Genomic DNA, 17902 nt, shown 5'->3' on the forward strand with positions numbered 1-17902 from the left:
CTTTTACGTGCCGCCGGCACGAGGGCCAGTCAGGCGGTACTGGCAACGGCCATGCTCAAATGGTGATTTCCACGTACCACCGACACAAGTGCCAGTAAGGCGATGCTGGTAACGATTACGCACGAATGGTATTTTTTACATGCCACCAGCACGGGGGCCACACAGCAGCCCTGGCCACAATCACGCTCGGATGGTGTTCTTAGCGCTTCACGAGCACGGATGCCAGTCATGCAGTGCTGTCATCGAATTCGATTCCAATTTCACTTACCTCAACAGGTCTTCACAAGCATAGTTTAGTGTCCAATGAAAGAAAGGTATGCCTAAATGGGCTGGTTACACCACTGGCATAGGCCACAGGTTATGGTCTCACTTGGCCTGCCGGGTCTTCTCAAGCACAGTTTATTTCCACAGGTCTATATATATATATATGTACACACACATATACATGTATCTGTGTGTGTGTATATATATGATACGCACACACATGTTTGTGTGTGTATGCTTGTGCAAGGCAAGTAAGTTAATATATTTCTATCTTCAGATGCGTTGTGGGTTTGCTCACTGATTGTAAACAATGACTTTGTTGTTGTCACCATATGCTTCTAACCCTCTGCAAAACCATTACTGGGCTTCATGGTATGTTGCATAAACTTTGTAAATGAATGCCTCATTCAGATGGTATCTTTTGTTTCCAATTTTCTGCATAAATATTCTGAGTTGCTTGATGTTCAATAGACTGGCAGAGCATTATCTCACAGGAAACATTTGGGAGTTGGTGACAGGAAGGGCATCAAGTTATAGGAAATGCTGCCCTAGCATATTGTTGTGTGACCCATGCAAGCATGGAAATATAAAAAGTTAAATGATGATGATAGGTAATCTATCTTACAATTCTAACATTAAAATAACTGTTTTCTATCTGAGCTTATAGTTGAAACATATATTATTGTATCTTAACAAGACAGACAATGGAAAATTAATCAGCTTAGATATTTCAAGGCTAACATTAAAATCAGTAATTACAGTAGTTCTGTTTTATTTTCAGTATTTATTTTGCTGAACGATGTTTCCAATTTTCGTGTCAAATGTCAGTAGCTTTCATCAGCCAATTTTTTCATGTTGAAAATTTTAATGGCAATGAACATTTTGACTTTTCATATGTTAACTTGATAATGGCAAAAGGTCAAAGAAAAATTGATGAATTGCCTCATATTTGTTAACTGCTCATTTTGAAACATATTACTGCTTGAACACTTTGAGCCAAAATATTTTTGTTTTAATATAACTTCTTTAATCAATTCTGTGCAGAGCTCTTCAACATAGAGTTTAGGTTTGGAAACAATGAATTTTCTTAACAAGCCTTTAAAGAGAATGCTTTGAAGGGGTAAAAAATCTGCATTTTTATTTCTCAGCATAATTATGTTATTTATGATATTATGACAGTGAAATCAAACATTATTTCTACATATTAAAAGCATGTTTGTCCACATATGCATGGGTATATTAGCAATTATTGGCATGACTTTAATAATTTTATTTGAATTTATTGTAATATATTTATTTATAAAAGAACTTATATGCGTATATGTATGTACAACATTTATATGTATGTATATATATATATATATATATATATATATATATATATATATATATACCATTTTTGTTCTCTCATATTTTTATAAACTCTGTGGTCACAAAGAATATACCTCCATACCTTTGTTGACATCAGGTAGCCACATACCATAAATGAGCATTGAATGACATATTACAAGTGCATACCAGAATATCAAATTATTACATTTATATAATGATACCAATGTTATATAGAAAAATATGTAATTTGATATTGCATTTGGAAATAATATTGTTGATGTTGTGTACAAATGTATTGTCATCAATATAACTGAATTTCTAGCAATTGTTTTAAATCTCCAATGAAACTTCATTTGCATTCCAACAATAGATTTTGTTCTGTCATTGTTGCCTTTGTATACAATATCTTTGTCATTGTCACTCTTTTCAAGTTATCTTTATGCTAGTATGGCTTGGGTGACTCTTTAATTTTGTCTTATTTGAAGTATCTTATTTTCATTGATTTTTCCAGGTCAGGTTCTTCACATCTCATGTTCAATCACTTGCATTTATTCTTTTGTTAACTACTAGAGTACCAACATAGCATAACTTTTGAATAGACAAGCATTATGTATAGGGTATGGCTGTGTGACTAAGAATTTCATTTTCAAACTACATAGTATTGGGTTCAGTCCCACTGTATGATACCATGGGCAAGAATCTTCTATTGTAGTCCAAAGACTTGTAAGCAATTTCAGTAGACAGAAACTGAAAGAATCCCATTGTATTTGTGTGTGTATGTATGTATTTATGTATGTATGTATTTATTTATGTATGTAGGTATGTATGCATGTATGCATATATGTATGTATGCATGTATGTATGACACGTCATTTAGTGGTTTAAGTATTCAGCTCATGATTGAAAGATTGTGAGTTCAATTGCCAATGGTGTGTTGTGGCCTTGAGCAAGACACTTTATTTCACATTTCTCCAGTTCACTTATCTGCAAAAAATGAGTTGTAATTCAAAGGGCCAGCCTGTCGGAATCACTAGGTCACAGCTCTGTCTAACTCACTCGATCACAAAATCTGATTCTAGGGACAGGGCCAGGAAATGAGTATTATAAACAAGCAATAATGCTAATGGCAGTGCCCCTGAATGGCTGCAGCTTTTGGACAAAACCAATAATAGTGTAGAAGAATAGAATATACGCATGTATGTATATGTGTATGTGTGTGAAATATATATGTCTGCATATATGTGTGTGAGTGTGTGCATGTACTTGTGTTTATATACACATGCATTCACACACACACACACACACACACACACACACACACACACACACATATATATATATTTGGCAGGAATGGCAACAAAAGAAAGAAAGAGACCTCGATATTATGCAAATAGAGGAATGTATCTGTAAAGATATGTGACACTTATTCAGTAGCCATGATATATATATATATCATGTGATCACCAGACTATCAGATGTTGTTCCACATCAATGGTGACAATGCATTTTGCATCATTTTAGCCTTTGAATGATGCCACCCTACTGGCTAGACAAGCAGACCAACATTCCCCACTGATCGAAAGAGGGACAAGAGCAATGTGAAATGAAGTGTTTTGCTCAAGAACACTACACATTACCCAGAGTGGGAATCAAACCTACACTCTAGCAATTGTGAGTGCAACACCTTAACTGCCACTCCACATACCTTCACATATATACATGCATGTGTGTGTATTTATGTATGCATGCATGTTTACATGTATATATGTATAAAACGTCTGTTACCATTACTCAGTATCTTGGGAAGATGTGATTCCGAGTTGCTAAATAACAAGTAAACCAATTAGTTTAATTCTCATCCTAAGATTCCAGAAATGCCTCAAAATGCTTCAAACTTGAACTAAATACATATAGATATGACTCTACAAACTCATGTTTTATAGCATCCTCTGTATTAGGACTTTAGTTATTAACATTGTGCCAGCATCCCTGTACTTTTATGTAGATGATTCATGGCTAAATTCAGTCATGTTTATACTTTAATACGTGGTTTTCTGCTGTTATTGCTTGCCATCTTGATAAGAAGTAAGTGACATGAATTCTGATGAGCTAAATGACAATGAAACCTGTGGGTTTGATCTTTATCTCACTCTGCTGCAAAGGTTCTCTTGGCATTTCATTTCACAGAGAGATTAAATACGTGCAGATATGAAATCTCCAGATTCATTTATTGTCTACCTTTATCTACCTTCTTCATTCTTAAACCCTACCAACACCACCACAATCACCATCATTTATGTTAATTGCACTTTTTCAATTCATACACAATCCCATTTCCAAATCTTCACCCATCAGTCTTTTCATATGTTTTACTTTTACTATTTCTTGAGATAGACATTGCAAATATCAAGTATTTCCATTTCAGATCTTGTCCTAACCTTTTTGTTTGAGTAAGGGATAAGATATATGTCATTACATTTCACTTCTTTAGTCTCTTATCAGTTAAGAACTGGGCATTAGATACAACACTTGCCACCAATCATTCACTTACATGATGCAACATACAGATTGCCAATATTTTAAATATACATAAGGTGGTGAGCTGGCAGAATTGGCACACTGGGCAAAATGCTTTGTGGCATTTCATTTGTCTTTATGCTCTGAGTTCAAATTCTGGCAAGGCTGACTTTCCCTTTCATCCTTTTGGGGTTGATAGAATAAGTACCAGTTGGACACTGGGGTCAATATAATCAACTTATCCTTTCTCCCGAAATTGCTGGCCTTGTACCAAAATTTGAAATCAATATTTTAAAACTATATAGATATTAGTTTGTAATTCAGTTTACTGATTTTGTGTTAACCTTCAGATATCTTAAATGCAGTTTAGTTTCCAGTTTACCAAATTAAATTAATTTGAAATATAATATCCTGTAAGAGATACATTACTCTTAATACATTAATCTATGCATTGTTTTCTTCTACTAGTGCTGAGCATATTAATCATTATTAATGCCATTATATTTTATCACTTTGTCTTCTGCTATACCTTGACTGCTACATTTCATTTTAATTTCTATAGTAACTTAATTTCTAATTGTTAGTCATAGTTACACAATATATTTGAAAAGGAATTATTACTTTGCCATATCTAGTTGGTAATATATGTAATTAAATACATATTGTGATTTAGTCCAATGTAACAGAATGATATTTATCTCATTCTAAACAAATAGCTTTAATTTTCACTAATTTTGATATCAGTTTCACAAAGCTGAAAGAAAACATGAATATATATATATATATATTTTTATATATGAGTGTGTGTGTGTGTATACATGCATACACACACACTCATATATATATATATATATATATATAACAAGTGAACTATTCTCATACTCAGATAATACATAATCAAATGTTGTTGTGAATAATTGGTTGCAATGATCAAATTATTAACTATATGTTGCATAGATTATTATTTTTATACTCTAATATTTCATTACCTCCTTCATTACACTACTGAAATATTATCTGAATCTTCCTAGCTAAAATTTTAGGTCCTATCGTTATAGTAGTGTAACAATGTAGTGATAATCCAACTGGAGACTTGGTTTCTTATTCAGTCAGTTTGGATAATTAATGAGAAGTTTATTGGTGCAAACTAAAGTTCAAATTTTGATACAACTCATTTAGCCTGTCTGTTATTTACAGTAGTCTACTCATATTAAATCATACACAAGTACCAGACTAATTAGAGAATAAATACATTGTAATATGCTTCTTCTTTTTTCCACTCATTTTTCAATATATAGAATATTTGTTGGAATCATTACATAAATTATACATATTGGTGTTTCACTGATGATGATTATTTAACTGAAATAAAATCTCATTAAAAAACAGCAAGGCATTCAATAACAAATCATTAATATGCTATGTATGATTTACAAACAACTTTACTTAGGGAATTATGTATTTTTACAATTTGCTTCTAGTTCTGTTGAAAATCAATGTAAACTAAATTTTCTTGTTAATTAACTTAAGCAAAATGGAAAATTTGCTGGATAATTTTTGAAAATTATAATCTAAAAAGTTATTTTTCCTGCATTTTCAATAACAATTAGAGAAAAATTCAAATGTATCAAATAATCTAAACTTTTCTATGAATTAAATTGTAATTGATACCCTATTAGTATCAGCACATAATTATGTTATTGATGATTATTCTGTATATTGATGGAAAACTTGATTGTTTTCTTGCTATAAAAATAATAATCTATCATTAAATTAGAGCTTTATACCAAGTGTAAGATCAACCTTGATATTTATTTCTTAATAAACTTTATTTATGCGAATTTCACTTGTACTACTAATTTTGAATGTGATAATTTGGAGTCAATCAAATCTGTTTTTAAAAAGATAGCTTTCCCTCCTTGAAGGATAAAGATGATACTTTAAAATAGAAAGTGTATATGAGAGAAGTGTAGGATTAATGCAATTACTACAGAATTTAATGAGTTCAAGGTCAGAGATTAATGAAAATGATTAAGATGAGTAGGGAATTTCATAGAATGGCTGTTTAGGAATCAGCAATTGTTTATATCAGTTGTGTCAAGGTTTATGGGATACTCTTTTGCTCCACTTGAGCAAACCACTTTAAAAAAAAACATGGATATTTAGCCACTGCATTGCTAGGCAAGATTACTATCTTATTCTCTTACTAAGTAAGCTCCCTTACTAAGCTTCCTATGAGAGTGGAACAGAGCTAAGGCTGAAAGGAACATGAATTATAGTAATGATAAAAAAGACAATGAAGAAACATCAGCTTGAGAGATTACAATCTGATGGTTTTTCAGTAAGATGCTTTTATATATTATGTAAATGACTTGTATTTGATGAAGTCTAAGAATGCAATGATTGCTGTCTCAGATATGGAATCATTATTTTGATGGACGTAGTATTTAGGTCAATGAAGATGGTACTTTTGTCTTGGTATAGTTTTAGCTAACTTTGTCTTTTTGGTGTGATTTTAGCTACAAATAAAAACTTTGGAAAGAAAAAAAGGTGATGGTTCTTTGTATCATAAACAAAAAAGTTAAAAATGTAATACACTTTCAAGCTGCATTAAAGTTTACTGGTAGAAGCTTTGAAGAAAGCACCATCAACAGTGTCCTCAGTAAGAATATTAATCCTATAGGAAAGACTTTTAATCAAGAGTTTTGCATTGTGTATTGCATTACTGGTTTGGCTAATATAAAGCGAAACAGAGCTGGTAACACTTCGATTTTGTAAGATTATAGACCACTCATCCATTACATGAAAATTGTAAGCCATTCAGATATATTGTCTTAGAGTGTTGTACATGTTTGTTTATAAAGTATTTTCATCTCTTAAGAAATGCTAGTTAAAGATATCATAAAGAGAGTAAATACATTTCAAATATTTCGTTTTTCTTTTTTTTTATAAATCATAGGACAGAGTGGGGAGAGGGAGAGAGATAGGGAGGAAAAGAAAGTATAGTTTAGCAATTAATTTGTGGATAAATTAGTTAAAGTGAATTGTCTAAGTGATGTCTAGATTTGTTGTATTTTAGTTCCAAGTCAGCTCTGACAAACTGTGTGATAAAAAGTGTTCTATCTGTGTCTATCTATGATTTTTTATTTTGTATATCTAGGGCTTTATTGTTCAAAATATCTTCCTTGCCACATTGGTTCAACATCTCAATTTATTGAATGAGTTAATAGAAATTAATTTTTTATTCTGAAATGTTTGAGCTGGTAATGATTTCTTGGAAAAGTTAATGAAGTTGGAAATAAAACATATAGTAAAGGTTTTAATGACAAGAATTCTACTAACTAATCCATATTTGTTAAGGAAATATGGGTAAGATATAATTAATGAATGTAAATAGAACACACTGTACACATAAATGCTATTGAAGAAGAAAGAATATTCTTCAATAATGCACTAACTTAAAACATCTACGTTCCTTGCCATCTCCTTTCAATGTTTTCTCTGGTTGGTGAAAAATTGTCATTTGGCTTCACTGGAACAGGAATTTTGTATTTCGTTATAGAATTATATTTGGTTTCAGGCTCTTGAAAAAGTAGGAAAATATTGGATAGGTAAAGAAATTTAATGCAAACATATTTTCTAGAATCATCACAGAGCGAAATTGGAGGTTTTCCATAAATAATATATCTACACATTTTCATGTAAAATGCTGGAATATATAAAACTTGTATTTATTTCATTTTAAAATTTTAGAAGATAAATCTTCTTTGCATAGTTTAACTATCAAAATTTGATGTCTGAAAATATTTACACTATATATGAATGTAGCAATTTTATTTTTTTAACAGTTTTAGTTTATAATATTAAACTGTTATAGTAAACAGTAGAGAGTAGATAACTCAGCTGCTAGTTAACCAAATTAATGATTATGTTTATCTTTTTGATGATAGACATTTCATTTATATTGACAAACCCCACAAAAATAATATTAAGTTGCCAATTACCCACTATAATCCAATTTTCTTCCATATTACTAATCATCATCATTGTCCTCCTTCTCCTTTCCTCCTCCTCCTCCTCATCACCACTACTGCTGCTGCTTTCATTGCTGTCAGTGTCCTTAGCATCAACGTTGACATTATCATTGTCAACAACAACACAGTTTTTATGCTTGCTTTCAATGCTGGAATAGTTTGGACAAATCAGAAACTTCATCTTACCCATATATTCTACATCCAGTGGATTTTATCGAGGTATCAATGCTAGATATGCAGCCTTGCTTCCAAGGAAACTTGGGAATTATTTCTACTCTTTATTGTCTCCTTTTGCTTAAGGAAATGTCACTGTAAGTGTGAAAAGAAGAATGAATGGTGAAAGAGAGCGCCCCAGGGCATGAAAGAGTAAACAGAAGAAAAAGAATATGATGATAGAAACAGGGCCATTGGCACAATAGAGTGACAGAGGAGGGAGTGATGGAAGAGATACAGTGATACGAAGGTAAATTAATCATTGGTAAGGAAATTGACTAGTAAAACAAAACATGAAAATCACAATTGAGACAGAAGGAATGATAGGAAGAGACAGAGTAATGGAAGTGGGAGGAAATGAGGGAGGAAAGAGTGTAAAATATGTCAACAATGAATGATAGCTGAGGATGCAATGTGAGAGAGTGTGATGGGTAGTAATAAAAATGAGACAGAGAAATGGATTGCAATAAAGATGGGTGCTGGTGAGAGGAAGTGGACATCAATAAGGTGTATTAAAGTGATGGGAGAGAAAGATGGTTAGCATTAAAGATGATGGCAGATTTGGGGAGTAAACATAGACAAAGCTAATGCTATCTCTTGTAATGTTGGTAGCATGATTGAAGAGATGCAGACAGATAAATGTAGGGGACTGGCTATGGACAGAGACAATGTCTTTCCTCGTTACACAAGAGATGTGGTACAATGTGGGATGATTAATAGCTGAGAAGATAGTAATAAGAAAGTAAGAGCAGCAAATGGAGACTTAACCAGTATATACTGGGCAAGAGACTCACCACTAATGTTTTAATGTTTATTTTCTTATGCTTCCATGGACAGGTGGATCTTTTCTAGCATCATATATTGCCTCTAGTCAAATGATTTTGGTCTAACTACAATCTTTTCAGAACATTTGCTTAGCAAAAGCTGCACTTAAATCTAGAAACACTTTTGTGAATTTGAAGACATTTATTTTACATGTACTCTTACTCCTCCTGTACTTTTGTCACATACAAAATCTATGTCTGTTAGCCTACCTGTAATTTCACTACACCTCTTGTACATTCATAATTTGCATTGAGTACTCTGTATGTTATTTCAATCTCCCTTTTTGCATATTAAACATAGCCATTTCCCTGATAGCAGTAAAATTTGTGCCTTTTCCCCTACTTACTAAAACATTTTGACTGCTAAATTTACTCTGGGGCGTTTTGTTTCTAGGATTTGCTTCAATGTCTGAAAGCTATGCTTGAAATTTTGTAAAGATTCAGCTTTAAAAACTAGGTCATCAGCATGTAGGAGTTCTCACAGACAAACAGTCTTAAATTTCTCTATCATTGCTATGAAGACAATTGTAAACAGAAGTAAGAAGAGAATTGAGCCTTGATATATACTAAATTCCTTATTGAGTTTATTGCTAACTCCCACCTTACTGATTTCACCTTTGTACATGGCTTGCATGATCCTCACAAATGATTCATCTACCCCAATATCCTTTCTAATCAGTTATGTTTAAGACTTTCAATAACTTTCATAACTATAATTCTTTCTTTTAGCACATATGAAATAACATTTTCTAGATATTTAAAGAATTTTAAAATTTAATATGGAAAAAATAATTCAAGATATAAGTTAAATTATTTTTATCATGTTTGAATAATGTTTGTTCATAATGTAATATCAATTTAAGTGCTTCCTTAAGATATAAGGCTGTTTGTTTTAACTTCTTAGTTTGTAATGTTTTTCTTTCTTTTTTTTTTCATTAATAAAATCTAAGTAGTTATGCTAAGGTAGTTATAACTATATCTCTCTCTCAAAGGCATACCTTGTAGCATGCTTAGGAACTTTGATATTATAAATTTATATATAGGTACACCACCAATTTTCTAGCAAGTGATGATATGGCACCTCCTTTAACCCTTTCGTTACCAACCCGGCTGAAACCAGCTCTGGCTCTGAGTACAAATGTCTTGTTTTTATAAGTTTTGAATTAAAATCTTCTACCAAACCTTAGTCACAATTTATGTTCCTAACACTAGCTGAATGATAACTAAGTTATTTTACTAAATTCTTTGTTATATTTAAAGTAATTCAAAGAAACAGAGCATCTCAAAATAAATACGGTAACGAAAGGGTTAATTTGGATAAATTACATGGAGGAACTTGAAATTCTCACAGCTGCCAGTCTAGTTTGAATACAGTGTATGTATCATGTATTTGCATGAATTTATTTACATTGCACTTGTTCGTGGTGATACTAAAGTATTGAGTGATTATTTGCTTACTTAGTTTAAACCTATCCTTAGCTAGGGTTTCTACAGGTAAGCAAATTGAGAGTGTCAGTGGTAGTATTAAACATAAACACCAATCCCTACTGATCAAAGATAAAATAGAACTGTTCATGATACTTTTGACACATGGGAAGTATGTAGGTTACAGGTGTATTGATGAATTATTATTATTATTATTATTATTATTATTATGTGACTATCGATAGTCTGGCAAAATGGATAATCTGTCAAGGCTTTGGAATGAAGAACACTAGAACATCAATGGAGTACCTGTAAATATGTGATGGCTTGTGCGTGGAAACACGTACAGATGCACATAAAAAAAATAATTTACTCTTACCAGTTCTGAGGGTTTTCATTCTTGACTATATAACAGTCAACTGAACCTAACAAACATTTATTTTTAATATAGAAAATAATAGTTACAAGAGCTAAGAATGTTCTTCCAGCATTTGCCTCTAATACTTATTTTCAGTATGTAGAGGTTACGAAAATGGTGAGGTTGTAGAAATGGCATAATTCCCAACTAAATGCTTTGCAGACTCTAGTTCTATTGACATTATGAAATTAAATTTCACTGAAGGCAATTTGCCTTTCCTTCTTCTAGGTTTAACCCTTTAACATTCAGATTTCTCTGTCAAATATAATTCATATTTATTCACATTCTTTTAAATTTATCCTGCATTATCTTATAGCCTTGAGATTTTGATGATATGATTGTTTATCTTTAGACTAACATTCTAAAAATTATGTTCATTTACCAAATGAACACCTGACACCTAGGGTCTTTAGTAGATTCCACTCTTATAAGCAATTGGATTAGATTTCTGGTTTGTGGATTCTTTTTTATCTCTCCCTTAAATAAGTCTCAGATGCTGTACAAAGAGTTACAGGTACTGTTTTTCTTTCTGATTAGAAGATTAAAAATATATGAATAAAATTGTGAAAATTCCTTTGATATGGATTGGTACTTATACTTGACACTACCACTGATATCATCATTTGTCTTAACTGTCATAGCCATTGCTAAGGGTAACTTTAAGCTTAATAAGCAGAGAATGTCTAAAATTTTGGTATTGCCACTAACAAATGCAGTGTAAATAATGCATATAAGTACACAGTACACACAATGTTGCTTGTTGTAATGCAGTAAACTATACTGAAACCATGGGAATTTTAAGTTCCCCTCATAATTTATCTGGGCCATCAGTTGACAAGAAATCGGATTGGTGATGTACTTGTATATAAATAAACTTGATGAAATTTAAGATAACTTTGTGATTTCATCAAAAATATGTTTGTGGACCATTACTGGAGTCATATTTAGATATCTTTATCTTCAGGTGTTTTCTTCAAAACCAGATGTGATTCATTAGAAAGAATTTTCAGGAAATCCTATTGGTTGGAGCTAGAATGTATATTTTATAGCACCTTGTTTGATGCTTTACAATCCTGTTATCAGATTTCTATGAGTATTTCAGTTTTATGAAGAAGCAAAATAATCAGACTTACTAAATGATATGAAGTATCCCTTTATTCCTTTGAATAATTGTGTGAACTGAGAGATATCAGGTTACCTGCATATGAGGTTCGATAATGATGAATCCCATTTATAAATAAGTACACTTAAAATATGTTGGGCTTCATAAATAGTATAGATTATTAAGTCCCATCATCTAACTTCTTGACTTCATTTTCACCAATATTCACTTTTATTATTCGTTTAGACTAAACAGGATTAGTTTGTTTTTTTTTGTTTTTTTTTTCATTAATGAATTCTGATACTCTTATGGTTGATATGCCTTACAGATGTGCCTGTGTCTGCTTCAGTTACTTCAAACTGGCAGTAAATATGAGGAAAGATTAAAAATGTACTCTCTTCTATGTTCTTGTAAATTTATGTTTTTACTTTTTAAACCTTCAAATTAAACTATACCAATTTGTCATTCCATTTTACCTTAAAATGTGTTGGATACTTTTTTATTCTTTTCTCTTTCTTTACATTTCCTGTAACATTTGACATATAAAATATAAAATTAAGTGTTAACTTCACTTGCACTTACAGATCCATAAAAAGCTTTAAAATCCATATAATAGTTGACAATGTTTAAGGAGAATATTCACAAGCTTTTAGAATTTCATTTTTATAATAATATTCATTTTTTATTTTGACTGTTTTCAGCTATAAGATTTATATTACCATAACAATTAGATATCAGACAAAAGATCCCATTATAGAACATGCTGCTAGTAATGAAGGTTATTTTTTAAATCTAATTTAATCATCACATTTCAATGAACAATGCAAAAATATTATGAGGAATACAGGCAACATGCATTGACATATAAATAATGTGTTTGTTACTCCCTTGTTAATATTTGTAAAATCAATTCTCTATATACCAGGCTCTTTTGTTGCTTTACAGATAATATGTATTTTAATTCTTTCCATATAATTTATTTTGTAAGCTTAAAATAGCATTTATATATTGCAGACATTATATTCCCATGTGCAAAGTAATGTATTTTGAAATGTCTATCTGTAATCGTTGTGTAAAGTAGTAATCAGTAAATTCTTGTTTCCACAGATTTTTTAATAGAAATAAATGATAATATATATGGTATTCCTAACTAGAAAGGGAGACACAGATCCCTGTGCACCATGTCAGCCTCAGTTAGAAAACTTTACTTGATATTTCTGATTTAGATATTGCTAATTTTCTATATTAAATCATAATATCTTTAAGGATTATTACAAGTGGTCATTCCATGATGTAACAAAGATATGCTTTTGAGTGCTTGCTTACTAAAAGATTACATACCACATTTTACAGCATAGTAGATGCTGCATCATGGAAGACACACCCTGATTTTGTATATGTAATTCTAAGGAAAAAAATGCTTTCATACTGGCCAAAGCCCAGACCACACAACCAGGTAGTGTCCAGCAGGTATACATGCTAAATGCCTGTCTGAATGGGTTTGAGACAATTCTGTGTTCTAACATTAATATTAAATTTGAGGAGATCTAGTATTTTCTCTTCATATTCTGCAGATATTTTCTGAGCTAACTTTGTTCTTGTTCACTAACTTTAGCCATTTCATGGTCTCAAAACATTAGCTAGCAAGTTGTTTCCTTGAAATCATTCACTTCTATGTTTACTGCCAAACTTCTTACTTCCAAAATTATCTTCTTCATAGTTACCATCTTTCTCAAAGTTTTTGGACTATTATCTATGTTTTGAAGTTTTTTCTAAGTATGGTCATTTTGCTGGTACTGTATGAATATTATGCTTCTGTTTTATCCTTTTTTTTTCCTTTAGATTCTTTCTCCTACATCCTCCTCTGGCAAAACATCTTCTTAGCTGTTTGTGGTCTGAAGTTTCTCTCTGCTGCATTATTTCCATGTTCTTTGGCATATTGCACTGCTTCAAATTTAAATTCAAAATTATATTCATGTTTCTATGATACACCTGCCATAGATGAGAGATGATTTACAGGATGGAAATGGCTTTTGACATCAGGGAAGAAATGGTGTTTTAGTTACTCAAACACGAAAAAACAAAACAATTTCTTTTCATGGAAACAAGAATCCAACCTTTCCCAACTTCTCTATAGACAGCACTGCCACACCACTGCCATTAATAAACAAACAGCCCAGCAACAAGAGAAGGATAGCTGTAGCAAAGTTAAAACAAAACAAAAAGCCATTCATTATTTACTGAGTAATTGTTAATGTATTTACTTCTATATTAAGAATATTAGTTAAGTCAAATGTTTAATAGTAGAGAAAATACTTACATTTACTTAGTTTAGAAACAACAGTCTTTGTAAAAGTTGATCCACCTAGCATCATGGAAGATATATGATAATTTTCAAGGTATGTTTTTTACTGTCTTCCATGCCACAAAATAAAGTAAAGATAACACTTAACTTACATAAGGTTAATACGTAGTCATGGAATACCATCACTAACTCTTGTCTAGGGAAATGCTTTAGAAACATATTAATTAATATATTGAAGTATTTAAGAGCTTACAGAATATTATTATAACAATCTGATTTGTTTACTAAATAGAAAAACATGATGATCAATTGATGATCATAAAGCAGTTAGTTTGATTCATTATTATTTTATAGTCTTTGAATTGATTGAAAATTAACTTTTTAAAGAGGAATACTATGGTTACCTCAACTTTGAATCTCACCATTATTTATATATTCATCAAAGTATCAACTGCATCTGACAGTGGGACCCTGGTTCAGGAGTTTTAGGGTTTTGAGGAGTGTAGAGCCACAACTTAGTATTGTTCCTAGGTCTACTCTGATCTGGTGTAGTAGCACCTGTTAGGGTCCCAGCCACTGGGTAAATTGCATGTAACCATATGAGCCAGTGTATGTTTAAATCATGGGATGCAGCATGGTGGTTGTGAACTTTTTGGCAGATGAATTTATTGAGTCAATGATGGGTATCACTTAATGCTAAGCAGATGAACAGACATCAAACTATCAAAAGCTAGGATCAATGAGTTCAGTTAGTATACTATTGCTATCATTTATAGTTCTCTACTAGCAAAAGACTAATGTGATTAAAACCCAGGTTAGACATTCATGCTTCATTGCTCAATTGGAACGTCTGCCATGGAAGACTTATAATGGTTCAAGCGGGTCACTCAGCTTGGAAGGATGGATGGATGGATGGATGATCAACAGAATGAGAGGATCTATAGAATTAATAAATTTCAGCAGAAAACAGTCTTACAATGCTAAAAGTAAGTGAGTCATATATGATTTGAAGAGTATATTAAAACTAAATTGTTACAAAATGACATTGACTAGATATTTAAAGTATATCTTTTTTGCTATCTCAGCATTCTTAACTATTTCCTAAAAGTAGAGATATGGGGAGCACTACATGTACAATCATCAATGCTTGATAGTATTTTTCTTTGTTTTCTAAATATATTGTTTAATGTATAGATAAACTGAAAATAAAATTACAGCTATCTGATTTTGTAAGAAATAAATACATAGATAACTAAAGAAATGTAAATTGTTTCTATATTTGTTATATATTAAACTGTCAGCAATAAAGGTAAGAATAGACTACAAAGGATTAGTGACAAAACAAACAAAAAGACCACGTGGTACAATATCGACAAGTTCCAGGGAGTAATGTTTGTGGACGCCACGCCACACGGAGAACTGGTCCGCAGATTTCGAAAAATCCTCAAAAGTACCAAGTTGAGGATAAATGTTATAGAAAAACCAGGGAGATCCATTAGATCAATAATATGTAAAACATATCCCTTCAGAAGAACAAGGTGTGTTGAGGAGAGTTGCATTGTGTGCAAAAATAGTCCTGGTGCCAACTGCAAAGCCAGAAATGTAGTCTACAAAATAAGCTGTATGGATGGTGAGTGTAAAAACAGAAACACGACATACATAGGTGAAACGGCAAGAAGTTTGACTGAGCGTGTAAACGAACATTGGAGGGACTATAATAATCAAAAACAAACCTCGGTGCTCTACCAGCATGCCAAAGAACAACATGGTGGTGTACTGGACAGAATTAGCATAGAAATCCTGTCTAGACACCCCGGTGACGCATCATTGCGACAAATACAGGAGTCGGTCCTCATAACTGAAACGCAACCAATTTTGAACACCAAATACACGTAGATGAGGGCCTTACAATTGCCCATGGTTGCATGTGTTGTTCACACATATGATGCGGAATATGAACGTAAATAAATAAATTAAAAAGTCTCTATCTGATCTGATATAAACGAAATTGTTACATACACACATATGGATGCACATACTTACATATAAGCACGAACACATAAGTGCGTGCACACATATGAGCATGCACACATACGAGCTTGCACACATACGAGCTTGCACACACTCACATGCTCATACCGAACAGTTTCGAAACAACACCAGATCATACATTCAAAATAAATGGAAGTGGAGAGACAAGTTACTGAAGAGATTGCAAGAGTGCAATGAAATAATTTAACAAAAAACTATATAAATTAATAAAGGACTGAACCAGTGCGTGTGTTTATTACCAGCATAATGCCTCTCCCAAGGTTTAATTGTAATAAAGGTAAGGAAATGAAAGAAGTAATATATGCATTATTTCTAGAATATATATTTATCTAAATGAGTACATAGTGTTTATTTTTAGTGAGTCATGAAGTTTTTTTATAATAAATCTAATAACGAAGTAAATTTTGTAAAGTGCAAAAGCTGGTTCAGGCTATATAACACTCATACTCAGTAGGAATTAGTGTACATACCATTAATACTAGAAGTCATATTCTGTTGATCTGCATATGTTTATCTTCAAGTAGTCACAACCAAGATGCATCTCACAATGCTGTGCAAGAAATCTCTATCCCCCATTAGGCTTAAGTGATCTTCATTTTCATGTTATATCTCTGTGCCAGTAACATTGTAGCTGAATGATTTATATCCACTATTAAGATGCAGGCATCTCCAAAATACAACATCTGATATAGTTTGTTGCTCAGCACATAAGCACAAACCAGCAAAGCAATAATATTAGAGATGGGTAAGGCAGCGAGCTGGCAGAACCATTAGCATGCCGGGCAAAGTGCTTAGCAGTATTTCATTTGTCACTACATTCTGAGTTCAAATTCTGCCATGGCCATCTTTGCCTTTCATCCTTTGAAGGTTGATTTAAATAAGTACCAGTTATGCACTTGGTTCGATGTAATCGACTTAATCCCTTCCCCCAAATTTGAGGCCTTGTGCTTCCAATAGAAAGGAATATTAGAGATGGGTGGAAAATATCCATAAATCTTTTCTTTTGCTCTTGGGCTAAAACCATGAGATATTTTGTGTCTGCATGAAAGGTCTGGTGTATGTGCCATCAATGTGTTCTTGAGACTCTTTCTTAGTCCAGATTTTGGCTTCATAGCAAAGAATGCATTTTACATATATGCTGGATGAAGCAAACTTTGTTAACTTTGAAATATTTGATTACCAGATGTTTTGAAGCTTATTACAACCTCTTCACGCTAGTCCCTTTTGTTTAAAAAAGGCTTTTGTACCAACAGAAACATAGGACACATGTTATTTGAAGTCATTGACTTCTTTAAGTTGTGTGCCATCATTGGAATGAATTGAAGAGTGGCTTTCATCTTCGTTGTTGATCATGTATCCAGTTTTCTTTGCATTGAGAAAAAGAACACGTGGCTGCAGCATTTTCATTGGATGTTA

At 32.2% G+C, this 17902-nt stretch overlaps 1 protein-coding gene across 48 annotated transcripts in view; it reads left to right on the forward strand.

Moving 5' to 3' along the window:
* The window catches only part of LOC106868360 (agrin), a 762720-nt gene that overhangs the window by 203126 nt on the left and 541692 nt on the right, over window positions 1–17902 (forward strand). The gene's annotated exons all lie outside the window — the stretch shown is intronic.

The sequence above is a fragment of the Octopus bimaculoides genome, chromosome 6 (assembly GCF_046866305.1).
Source record: "Octopus bimaculoides isolate indiv1 chromosome 6, ASM4686630v1, whole genome shotgun sequence".
In the NCBI taxonomy this organism is placed as follows: domain Eukaryota; kingdom Metazoa; phylum Mollusca; class Cephalopoda; order Octopoda; family Octopodidae; genus Octopus; species Octopus bimaculoides.